The sequence below is a fragment of the Achroia grisella genome, unplaced genomic scaffold (assembly GCF_030625045.1).
Source record: "Achroia grisella isolate CSIRO2021 unplaced genomic scaffold, CSIRO_AGI_Agris_v1 utg511, whole genome shotgun sequence".
In the NCBI taxonomy this organism is placed as follows: domain Eukaryota; kingdom Metazoa; phylum Arthropoda; class Insecta; order Lepidoptera; family Pyralidae; genus Achroia; species Achroia grisella.
The window spans coordinates 765,157-776,661 of record NW_026712905.1 but is presented as its reverse complement, the minus strand read 5'-3'; the positions used below and the strand labels follow the sequence as shown (position 1 = coordinate 776,661).

The 11,505-nt window shown below is 41.2% G+C and overlaps 1 pseudogene; it reads right to left on the bottom strand.

Moving 5' to 3' along the window:
• Positions 1-4,839: 4,839 nt before the first annotated feature.
• Positions 4,840-10,789, bottom strand: LOC131846551 (uncharacterized; annotated as a pseudogene).
• Between the last annotated feature and the right edge of the window lie 716 nt (positions 10,790-11,505).

The window sequence follows — 11,505 nt, the reverse complement described above, 5'->3', positions numbered from 1 at the left end:
TGTTCAGATCAATCTCCTCGGATACACAATTGCGTATATTACCGCAAACATTTGAAATTCCGTAAAACAGCGCACAATCAAAACTAAACTAATACGAAACAAGTAATAAAACGGGCGTGCCTGGAATACAGTTCGCAGTTTGCGCCAAATATTTGGGGGTATTAAAAAGTTTGGACAGTCATACTATTGTCCATGAAAATGTCATCGACGTATATAAGCCCAACTATTTAGTTTTTTGAAATATTAATGATGGATATTAAATAGTTGTAAGTACTTATATTACCATACTAGCAGACCCGGCCATGCGTTGTTGTGGCTAACAGTTTCTTTATATATAAAAATAATTTGCAATAAATTAATATTGCGACAATAAATTGAGATGTAAGCTATCCTATCTTTCAAGTTGAATCAAATTACACACAATGTGTAAATCAAATTTGCAATCGGTTTAGTAGTTTAGGAGTCCCTCGCGGACAAACAACGTGACACGTAATTTTTATATATAAAGATATTAATAACATATCCATACATTAATACGCAGATCCCCTTGGAAACTATCATAATAAATTCCTGATGAATTTGGCACGATAGGATATTGACCTGACCTGCGCTACTGGTGCCCCGCCAGAGTAAACCGTTAGCGCAGGCGGGTGCACCATTCTTTTATCATCCGTAAAGATATAACACTAGCGGTGCTCTTTGACTAAAGTCGTTGTCGTCAGGTAGAAGTATTTTTTTTCGGATTACTCTAATACTGTAGGCCACAGTTAGCCTTGACAGTTTCACAGGATGATAGGGGCGAATGCAGTTGGTACTCCAATCCCGCGGAAGGATTTGTTGAGCCGCTGAAGGCCAACTCCTGCCTGACGGATACAACTTAGGCCTGAGGGCACCGCTAGAGGTTCGAACCTCGGCTCAGGCCGTTGTAATTTCGATCCCTGTTTGAATTGGGCGGGATTGATGGGAGAGCCGACCGGGGACATCGGCGTGGAGCGCCCGGGTGTGCGTAGGCGCCTACGTGCCTGATTGATTGCGCGGTACTTAAGTACGTCCCGTCCATCTCTCGCCCCCATGTTCATACGGTGAAGCCTGTCATAAAGTCAGTGTTACTAAAAAAAAGTTTTTTTTTATTGAGATTTTAATAACTTACCAGTAAAATGTACGTTAACCGTATCTTTTCAATCTATTAGAGAATGTGTTACAGAGATGTTAATATTTTGTCTTTAATTGTAATTGTTGAAGTTTCAGTAGTGAATATATTAGATTTTATTTATGATTTCATACACATTAACTGCTAATAATTCGCATTAACACTGTAACTAGTTTCTGCCCTCAATTTTGTCCATGTGAACATAATTGACCAGCAGCAAAAAATATAGCCATTTCATCAGGCAATTCATCTAATGCAAAATTTAATGTCAGATAACCTGCTTATCCATTGGTTTAGCACACTGCCTCACATTCCGATGGTCGCGGGTTCGATTTCTCGCACTGTACAAACATTTGTATTCAAGTATGATTGTTTATATTGGTCTGGATGTTTTCTATGTATATTATGTAGGTAGTTAAAAAAATAGTACAAAAAAAAGGATTTATGTCAGTTAACTAATACCCATAAAACAAGCTCTGCTTACTTTGGGACAATATGGCGTTACGTGGGAATTGTTCAGGGTTATTATTATTATACAACATCCGAGGATCAATATCTACATAATAATCAAATAATCAGAGTTTAAAAAGTTGCCACTCTACTCTAATATAATCTTTGACATCACCCTTCCACATAGTCTCTCCGTTAAACAAAAGCTAATTAAACTCGGATCTTTATCGTGGAGCAAAGATTTGTAGTTTCACGATTCGTTCGGAAATAGTGACTTAATTAGATGCTACGAAGGCTCTGTTCAAGTTTGCTACAGTTTTCACAAAGTTGGCTAATATTCTCTAAGTTCCACTCGTTAGTTACCGGTCGCTGAGCGTGAATCCTTGCACGGTAGTAGGCATTAATATCCGGGTATAGATTGTATTATCTTTGATATAATTATCTATCTTTGATATATATTCTGTCATATTTTTAAAGAGTTTCTTGAGGAGTCGTGACTCATTAAGAGCGAAATTCAAAGAGACAAATATTCTCACCGTTGCTTCTCAATTTATACACTCAAATATTCCACATGTTCATGAAAATATTCACTAATTTCCAAAAAACAGCAATATTCATAATATTAATACTAGATTTAAAGATATTACTGTCCCCAAGTACCGTTTAGAAAAAGTGAATAAAATGACGAGCATGCATGGCAATAGTTGTTCAAGCACGGATATTCATTTAATGTTAGACATTGACACCTATGTAAGTAAATAAGAAATTTAATTTTGTTTCGTGCCAGTTCTTCCCAATTGAATCTGTATATTGATCTGGACGGTAGGAAAAAATTATAATATAAAAAATTTTACGTTCGTAAGCGGCTAAAATGTCCTATGAATAAATGATTTTTGAAATTTGTATTTTGACTATCGGACGTAAGGCGGTATCCTAAACCGCTAGACCACCGAGGTCGTCAAACTCATTGGTATTAATAAATCTCAACTGTTGGGTCTTTTTTTTAATTTTCAGACAGGCAAAGAGGCTTACATCATTACCAAGCTAGGCAATTACCGACTCAACTCATGAACGCACATAAAGAGGGTTGCCTCTTGTGTTTAAGGGTGAACCACTTAGTATTATGGTTATTAGTACATTAGAGCTAGGTATTTCGTTGTTAACAAATACCAACCGTTGTTTTTAATGATGATCATAGAATAGAAATCATAATAGATAATCGAATTCTCTGCAATGGTATTATTAAACTGATATGACATTTAAATCTTTGTAAATTATTTGAATAGTATTTTTTTTCTACTGCAGATTCAGTCACATTTGACAAGTTAATGATTTTGTGTTTTACTTTATAGTAAATTGTATAAAATTATTAAAATTACCATACCATACCATACAGAGTAGGAATGAAATAAAACCGTCGCAGTGACTAGAGCAGACAGTCTCTGTGTAGTTCTCGAATATAACGAATAAGTCGGACATATTCCAGACATAAACTTTCTAATATGCCAGTACCACAGCTGCAATTGTACAGATATTCATTCACACTAACCACTTACATTAAACCGCATGAATTTCTGTCCTTTGCCCTTAAAAAAATAGCATAAGTCATGTTCTCGAGTACCTAAACTTTTTTCAATTTTCGAATGCATTCTCAACATTATTCCCACATTCCAGAAACAAGAACTCGTCGAATTTAACAATTTCCATTCCGAGCCACTCTCAATTATCCTTCCAAATCTGTATAGAAACATATTTTCGTATTGTGTTACTCCTTTAGTGGGGATTCTGATAAAAACCGGTTGTGTACTCCATTTCGCGTGCTAGAGCTGCCCCGAATCGGAAAAAAATCGTTATTATTGTGTGGTAGAGTTGAAACTTTTATCGATTCTATCCACGCCTCTAAATGATTATGGCGAGAGGGGCAGACGTATCTCTTATGGATTCACTCTCTAATGTGATTTGCTGATATACTGTTTTATATACTCGGCTCGAGGATTGGAGTTCGGGGTTTACATTTTACGATTGGTGCTGATTGTGAAAGCTATTTGATGAAATGTGGTGGATTTTGTTACCCATTACTATGTCTTCTCTTATATTGGTCTCGATGGTCCCGCGGTTTAGCACACCGCTAACCGTACTTCTAATGGTTGCGGGTTCGATTCCTCACACGGTGTAAATATTTCTATTCATGAGTATGATTGTTTGTATCGGCTGGGTGTTTTCTATATATTATGGATGTGTTTAGAAAAATATCTAAGTATTTATATCAGTTGTCTAGTACCAACAACACAAACTCTACCGTGGGACTAGATAGAGCTGTGTTGATTGTCCAGGATTATTTATTTATGTAATGATCTTATTATTTTCTTGCCGTTTGAAGCAAATTAGGGCAATGTACATTATATAAAGTATCGGCAATATGATCACGTATAGTAATCTAGGGATATTGCAATTATTTTTGGAGAAAATATAATAATAATAGCAATAATAATATATTTATATTTCTATAATATATAAAAATACCGTATTTATATTTCTGTCGTTTTCACTTTTATCATCCTCATAACTCATCCACGCTCGGCTAAGGCCCGCGTGTTTGAATGTATTACCCCTATGAAAAGGGAGATATATAACACATATATATTATAATAAAAAAATAAAAAAAAATGAAAACCAGCAAAGGCTGAGAGAAAAAAAAAATCTCTCCATTGTGTACATGGATAAAATAATAAGAAAATACAGTAAATAGTAAAATAATTACAAAAGGCGGTCTTATCGCTAAAAGTAATATCTTACAGACAACCTAGAATAAAGGACTTATGTATGTACATAGAATAGGTAGGTGGCACACATGAGACACTATTTACTATACTACTAAATATACATACTTATATTAGGTATAAATATATAAACCTACATATATATACATATATACACATACTGGAAGAAATGAAATATGCTCTTTTCTTGAGGGTTTTAATATTGTACCACATTCTACTCCATTCTACTCCATTCTCCCCCATTCTACTCCATTCTACCCCATTCTAATCCATTCCACTTCATTCTACCCCATTCCATTCCATTCTACCCCATTCTACCCCATTTTCCCCTATTCTACTCCATTCTACCCCATTCTCCCTCATTCTACTCCATTCTCCCCCATTCTATTCTGTTCCACCCCATTCTCCCCCATTCTACTCCAATCCACTCCATTCTACCCCATTCTACTCAATTATCCCCTATTCGACTCCATTCCACTCCATTCTACCCCATTCTACACCATTCCTCTTCATTCTACTCCATTCTACCCCATTCTACTCTATTCTATTCTGTTCCACCCCATTCTCCCCCATTCTACACCATTCCACTTCATTCTACGCCATTCTCCTCCATTCTCCCCTATTCGACTCCATTCCACTCCATTCTACTCCATTCTTTCCACTTCATTCTACTCCATTCTACCCCATTCTACTCCATTCTACTCCATTTTATTCTGTTCCACCCCTTTCTCCCCCATTCTATTCCATTCCACTCCATTCTACACCATTCCACTTCATTCTATTCCATTCTACTCCATTCTCCCCCATTCTACACCTTTCCACTTCATTCTACTCCATTCTCCCCCATTCTATTCTGTTCCACACCATTCTCCCCCATTCTACTCCATTCTACCCTATTCGACTCCATTCCACTCCATTCTACTCCATTCTCCCCCATTCTATTCTGTTCCACCCCATTCTCCCCCATTCTACTCCATTCTACCCCATTCTCCCCTATTCTACCCCATTCTACTCCATTCTCCCCTATACGACTCCATTCCTTTTCATTCTACTCCATTCTCCCCTATTCGACTCCATCCACTCCATTCTACCCCATTCCACTCCATTCTACTCCATTCTACTCCATTCCTTTTCACTCTACTCCATTCTCCCCTATTCTACTCCAATCTATTCCAGTCCATTCTACTCCATTCTACTCCATTCCTTTTCACTCTACTCCATTCTCCCCTATTCTACACCAATCTATTCCAGTCCAATCTACTCCATTCTACACCTTTCCACTTCATTCTACCCCATTCTACTCCATTCTCCCCCAATCTATTCTGTTCCACTCCATTCTCCTCCATTCCACTCCATTCTACTCCATTCTACTCCATTCTACCCTATTCGACTCCCATTCCACTCCATTCTACTCCATTCTCCCCCATTCTATTCTGTTCCACCCCATTCTCCCCCATTCTGCTCCATTCCACTCCATTCCACTCCGTTCTACCCCATTCCACTCCATTCTACTCCATTCTACTCCATTCCATTTCACTCTACTCCATTCTCCCCCATTCTATTCTGTTCTACCCCATTCTCCCCTATTCTACTCCATTCTACACCATTCTCCCCTATTCTACTCCATTCTACTCCATTCTCCCCCATTCTATTCTGTTCCACTCCATTCTACCCCATTCCACTATTCTATTCTGTTCCACTCCATTCTACCACATTCTCCCCTATTCTACTCCAATCTATTCCAGTCCAATCTACTCCATTCTACACCTTTCCACTTCATTCTACCCCATTCTACTCCATTCTCCCCCATTCTATTCTGTTCCACTCCATTCCGCTTCATTCTACTCCATTCTCCTCCATTCTACTCCATTCTACCCTATTCGACTCCATTCCACTCCATTCTACTCCATTCTCCCCCATTCCACTCCATTCTACTCCATTCCTTTTCATTCTACTCCATTCTCCCCCATTCTACTCCATTCTCCCCCATTCTATTCTGTTCCACCCCATTCTACTCCATTCCACTCCATTCCACTCCATTCCACTCCATTCTACCCCATTCCACTCCATTCTACTCCATTCTACTCCATTCCTTTTCATTCTACTCCATTCCCCCCATTCTACTCCATTCCACTCCATTCTACTCCATTCTCCCCCATTCTATTCTGTTCTACCCCATTCTCCCCTATTCTACTCCATTCTACCCCATTCTCCCCCATCCCATTCTCTCCATTCTACCCCATTCTCCCCCATTCTACTCCATTCTACCCCATTCTCCCCTATTCTACTCCATTCTACTCCATTCTCCCCCATTCTATTCTGTTCCACCCCATTCTACTCCATTCCACTCCATTCTACACCATTCTACTCCATTCTACTCCATTCTCCCCCATTCTATTCTGTTCTACCCCATTCTCCCCTATTCTACTCCATTCTACCCCATTCTCCCCCATTCTACTCCATTCTACCCCATTCTCCCCTATTCTACTCCATTCTACTCCATTCTCCCCCATTCTGCTCCATTCCACTCCATTCCACTCCATTCTATTCTGTTCCACTTCTCCCCCATTCTATTCTTTCCACCCCATTCTCCCCATTCTACTTCCATTCTCCCCTATTCTACCCCATTCTACTCCATTCTCCCCTATACGACTCCATTCCTTTTCATTCTACTCCATTCTACTCCATTCCTTTTCACTCTACTCCATTCTCCCCTATTCTACTCCAATCTATTCCAGTCCATTCTACTCCATTCTACTCCATTCCTTTTCACTCTACTCCATTCTCCCCTATTCTACTCCAATCTATTCCAGTCCATTCTACTCCATTCTCCCCCATTCTGCTCCATTCCACTCCATTCCACTCCATTCTACCCCATTCCACTCCATTCTACTCCATTCTCCCCTATTCTACTCCATTCTACCCCCATTCTACCCCATTCTCCCCTATTCTACTCCATTCTACTCCATTCTCCCCCATTCTATTCTGTTCCACCCCATTCTACTCCATTCTATTGTATTCCCCCCATTCCACTCCATTCTACTCCATTCTACTCCATTCTACTCCATTCTACTCCATTCCTTTTCATTCTACTCCATTCTACTACCCATTCTCCATTCTGTTCCCCCATTCTCCCCTATTCTACTCCAATCTATTCCAGTCCAATCTACTCCATTCTACACCTTTCCACTTCATTCTACTCCATTCTACTCCATTCTCCCCCATTCTATTCTGTTCCACCCCATTCTCCCCCATTCTACTCCATTCTGCTCCATTCCACTCCATTCCACTCCATTCTACTCCATTCCATTTCACTCTACTCCATTCTCCCCTATTCTACTCCAATCTATTCCATTCTACATTCTACTCCATTCTACCCCATTCTATTCTGTTCACCCCATTCTCCCCCATTCTTCTACCCCATTCTCTATTCTACCCCATTCTACTCCATTCTCCCCTATACGACTCCATTCCTTTTCATTCTACTCCATTCTCCCCTATTCGACTCCATCCACTCCATTCTACCCCATTCCACTCCATTCTACTCCATTCTACTCCATTCCTTTTCACTCTACTCCATTCTCCCCTATTCTACTCCAATCTATTCCAGTCCATTCTACTCCATTCTCCCCCATTCTATTCTGTTCCACCCCATTCTCCCCCATTCTACTCCATTCTACCCTATTCGACTCCATTCCACTCCATTCTACTCCATTCTCCCCCATTCTGCTCCATTCCACTCCATTCTACCCCATTCCACTCCATTCTACTCCATTCTACTCCATTCCTTTTCACTCTACTCCATTCTCCCCTATTCTACTCCAATCTATTCCAGTCCATTCTACTCCATTCTACTCCATTCCTTTTCATTCTACTCCATTCCCCCCATTCTACTCCATACTACTCCATTCTACCCCCATTCTACCCCATTCTCCCCTATTCTACTCCAATCTATTCCAGTCCAATCTACTCCATTCTACACCTTTCCACTTCATTCTACCCCATTCAACTCCATTCTACTCATTCTTCTCCCCCATTCTATTCTGTTCTACCCCATTCTCCCCTATTCTACTCCATTCTACTCCATTCTCCCCTATTCTACTCCATTCTCCCCCATTCTATTCTGTTCCACCCCATTCTCCCCCATTCTACTCCATTCTACCCCCAATCTACCCCATTCTCCCCTATTCTACCCCATTCCACTCCATTCTACTCCCATTCTCCCCCATTCTCCAATCTATTCCAGTCCAGTCTACTCCATTCTACACCTTTCCACTCCATTCTATTCCATTCTCCCCATTCTTCTACCACCATTCTCCTTCCATTCTATTCTACCCCATTCTACTCCATTCTTTCCATTCTTCATTCTACTCCATCCACCCATTCTCCCCCATTCTATTCTGTTCCACACCATTCTCCCCCATTCTACTCCATTCTACCCCATTCTCCATTATTCTACTCCATTCTCCCCATACATTCTATTCCCATTCTACCCCATTCTCCCCTATTCCCCAGTCTACTCCATTCTACACCTTTCCACTCCATTCTACTCCATTCTCCCCCATTCTATTCTGTTCCACCCCATTCTCCCCCATTCTACTCCATTCTACCCCATTCTCCCCTATTCTACCCCATTCTCCCCATTCTTCTACTCCATTCTGTTCCACCCCATTCTCCCCCATTCTGCTCCATTCCACTCCATTCTACTACATTCTACCCCTACTTTCTACTCCATTCTCCCCCATTCTATTCTGTTCCACCCCATTCTCCCCCATTCTGCTCCATTCCACTCCATTCCACCCCATTCTACTCCATTCTACTCAATTCTACTCCATTCTACTCCATTCTACCCCATTCCACCCCATTCCACTTCATTCTACCCCATTCTACTCCATTCCACTCCATTCTCCCCCATTCTATTCTGTTCCACACCATTCTCCCCCATTCTACTCCATTCCACTCCATTCCACTCCATTCCACCCCATTCTCCCCCATTCTGCTCCATTCCACTCCATTCCACTCCGTTCTACCCCATTCCACTCCATTCTACTCCATTCTATTCTGTTCCCCTCCATTCTACTCCATTCTACTCCATTCTCCCCCATTCCACTCCATTCTATTCTGTTCCACTCCATTCCGCTTCATTCTACTCCATTCTCCTCCATTCCACTCCATTCTACTCCATTCTACTCCATTCTACTCCATTCTACTCCATTCCTCCATTCTCCCCCATTCTCCTTCTACTCCTCCCCCATCTCCCCTCCCCATTCTACTCCATTCTACTCCATTCCACTCCATTCTACTTCATTCTACTCCATTCCACTCCATTCCACCCCATTCTACTTCATTCTACTCCATTCCACCCCATTCCACTCCATTCTACTCCATTCCTTTTCACTCTACTCCATTCTCCCCTATTCTACTCCAATCTATTCCAGTCCATTCTACTCCATTCTACTCCATTCTCCCTCATTCTACTCCATTCTACCCCCATTCTACCCCCATTCTACCCTATTCTACTCCATTCTCCCCTATTCTACTCCATTCTCCCCCATTCCCCCATTCTTTCTCCCCTATTCTACTCTCCCCCATTCTATTCCACCTCCATTCTCCCCCATTCCCATTCTACTTCCATTCTACTCCCCATTCTCTACTCCATTCTACCCCTATTCTACTCCAATCTATTCCAGTCCAATCTACTCCATTCTACACCTTTCCACTCATTCTACTCTACTCCATTCTATTCTATTCTGTTCCACTCCATTCCCCTCCGTTCTACTCCTGTCTGCTCAATTCTACTCATTTCTCCCCCATTCTACTCCATTCTACACCTTTCCACTTCATTCTACCCCATTCTACTCCATTCTCCCTCATTCTACTCCATTCTCCCCCATTCTATTCTGTTCCACCCCATTCTCCCCAATTCTACTCCATACTACCCCATTCTACCCTATTCTTCCCTATTCGACTCCATTCCACTCCATTCTACTCCATTCTCCCCCATTCTGCTCCATTCCACTCCATTCCACTCCATTCCACTCCATTCTACTCCATTCTACTCCATTCCATTTCACTCTACTCCATTCTCCCCTATTCTACTCCAATCTATTCCAGTCCAATCTACTCCATTCTACACCTTTCCACTTCATTCTACCCCATTCTACTCCATTCTCCCCCATTCTATTCTGTTCCACTCCATTCCACTCCATTCTACTCCATTCCACCTCATTCTACTCAATTCTACTCCATTCTACTCTATTCTATTCAATTCCACCCCATTCCACTCCATTCTATTCTGTTCCACCCCATTCCACTCCATTCTATTCTGTTCCACTCCATTCTACTCCATTCTCCCCCATTCTATTCTGTTCCACCCCATTCTCCCCCATTCTGCTCCATTCCACTCCATTCTCCCCCATTCTACTCCATTCTACCCCCATTCTACCCCATTCTCCCCTATTCTACTCCATTCTACTCCATTCTCCCCCATTCTCCCATTCTCCATTCCAGTCCATTCTACTCCATTCTCCATTCCCTCTAGTCCAATCTACTCCATTCTACACCTTTCCACTTCATTCTACCCCATTCTACTCCATTCTCCCCCATTCCACTCCATTCTATTCTGTTCCACTCCATTCCGCTTCATTCTACTCCATTCTCCATTCTCCCCTACTCCATTCTATTCTGTTCCACTCCATTCCCCCCATTCTTCCATTCTACTCCATTCTATTCCATTCCACTCCATTCTACCCCATTCTACTTCATTCTACTCCATTCCATTCCATTCCACTCCATTCTACCCCATTCTACTCCATTCCTTTTCATTCTACTCCATTCTACCCCATTCTACTCCTTTCTCCCCTATTCTACTCCATTCCTTTTCATTCTAGTGCATTCTACCCCATTCTACCCCATTCTACACCATTCCACTTCATTCTCCCCCATCTACTCCATTCTCGCCCATTATAATCCATTCCACTCCATTCTACCCCATTCTACTCCATTCTATTCTGTTCCACTCCATTATCCCCTATTCTACTCCATTCCACTTCATTCTACTCCACTCCACCTCATTCTACTCCATTCTACCCCCATTCTACTCCATTCTACTTCATTCTACTCCAT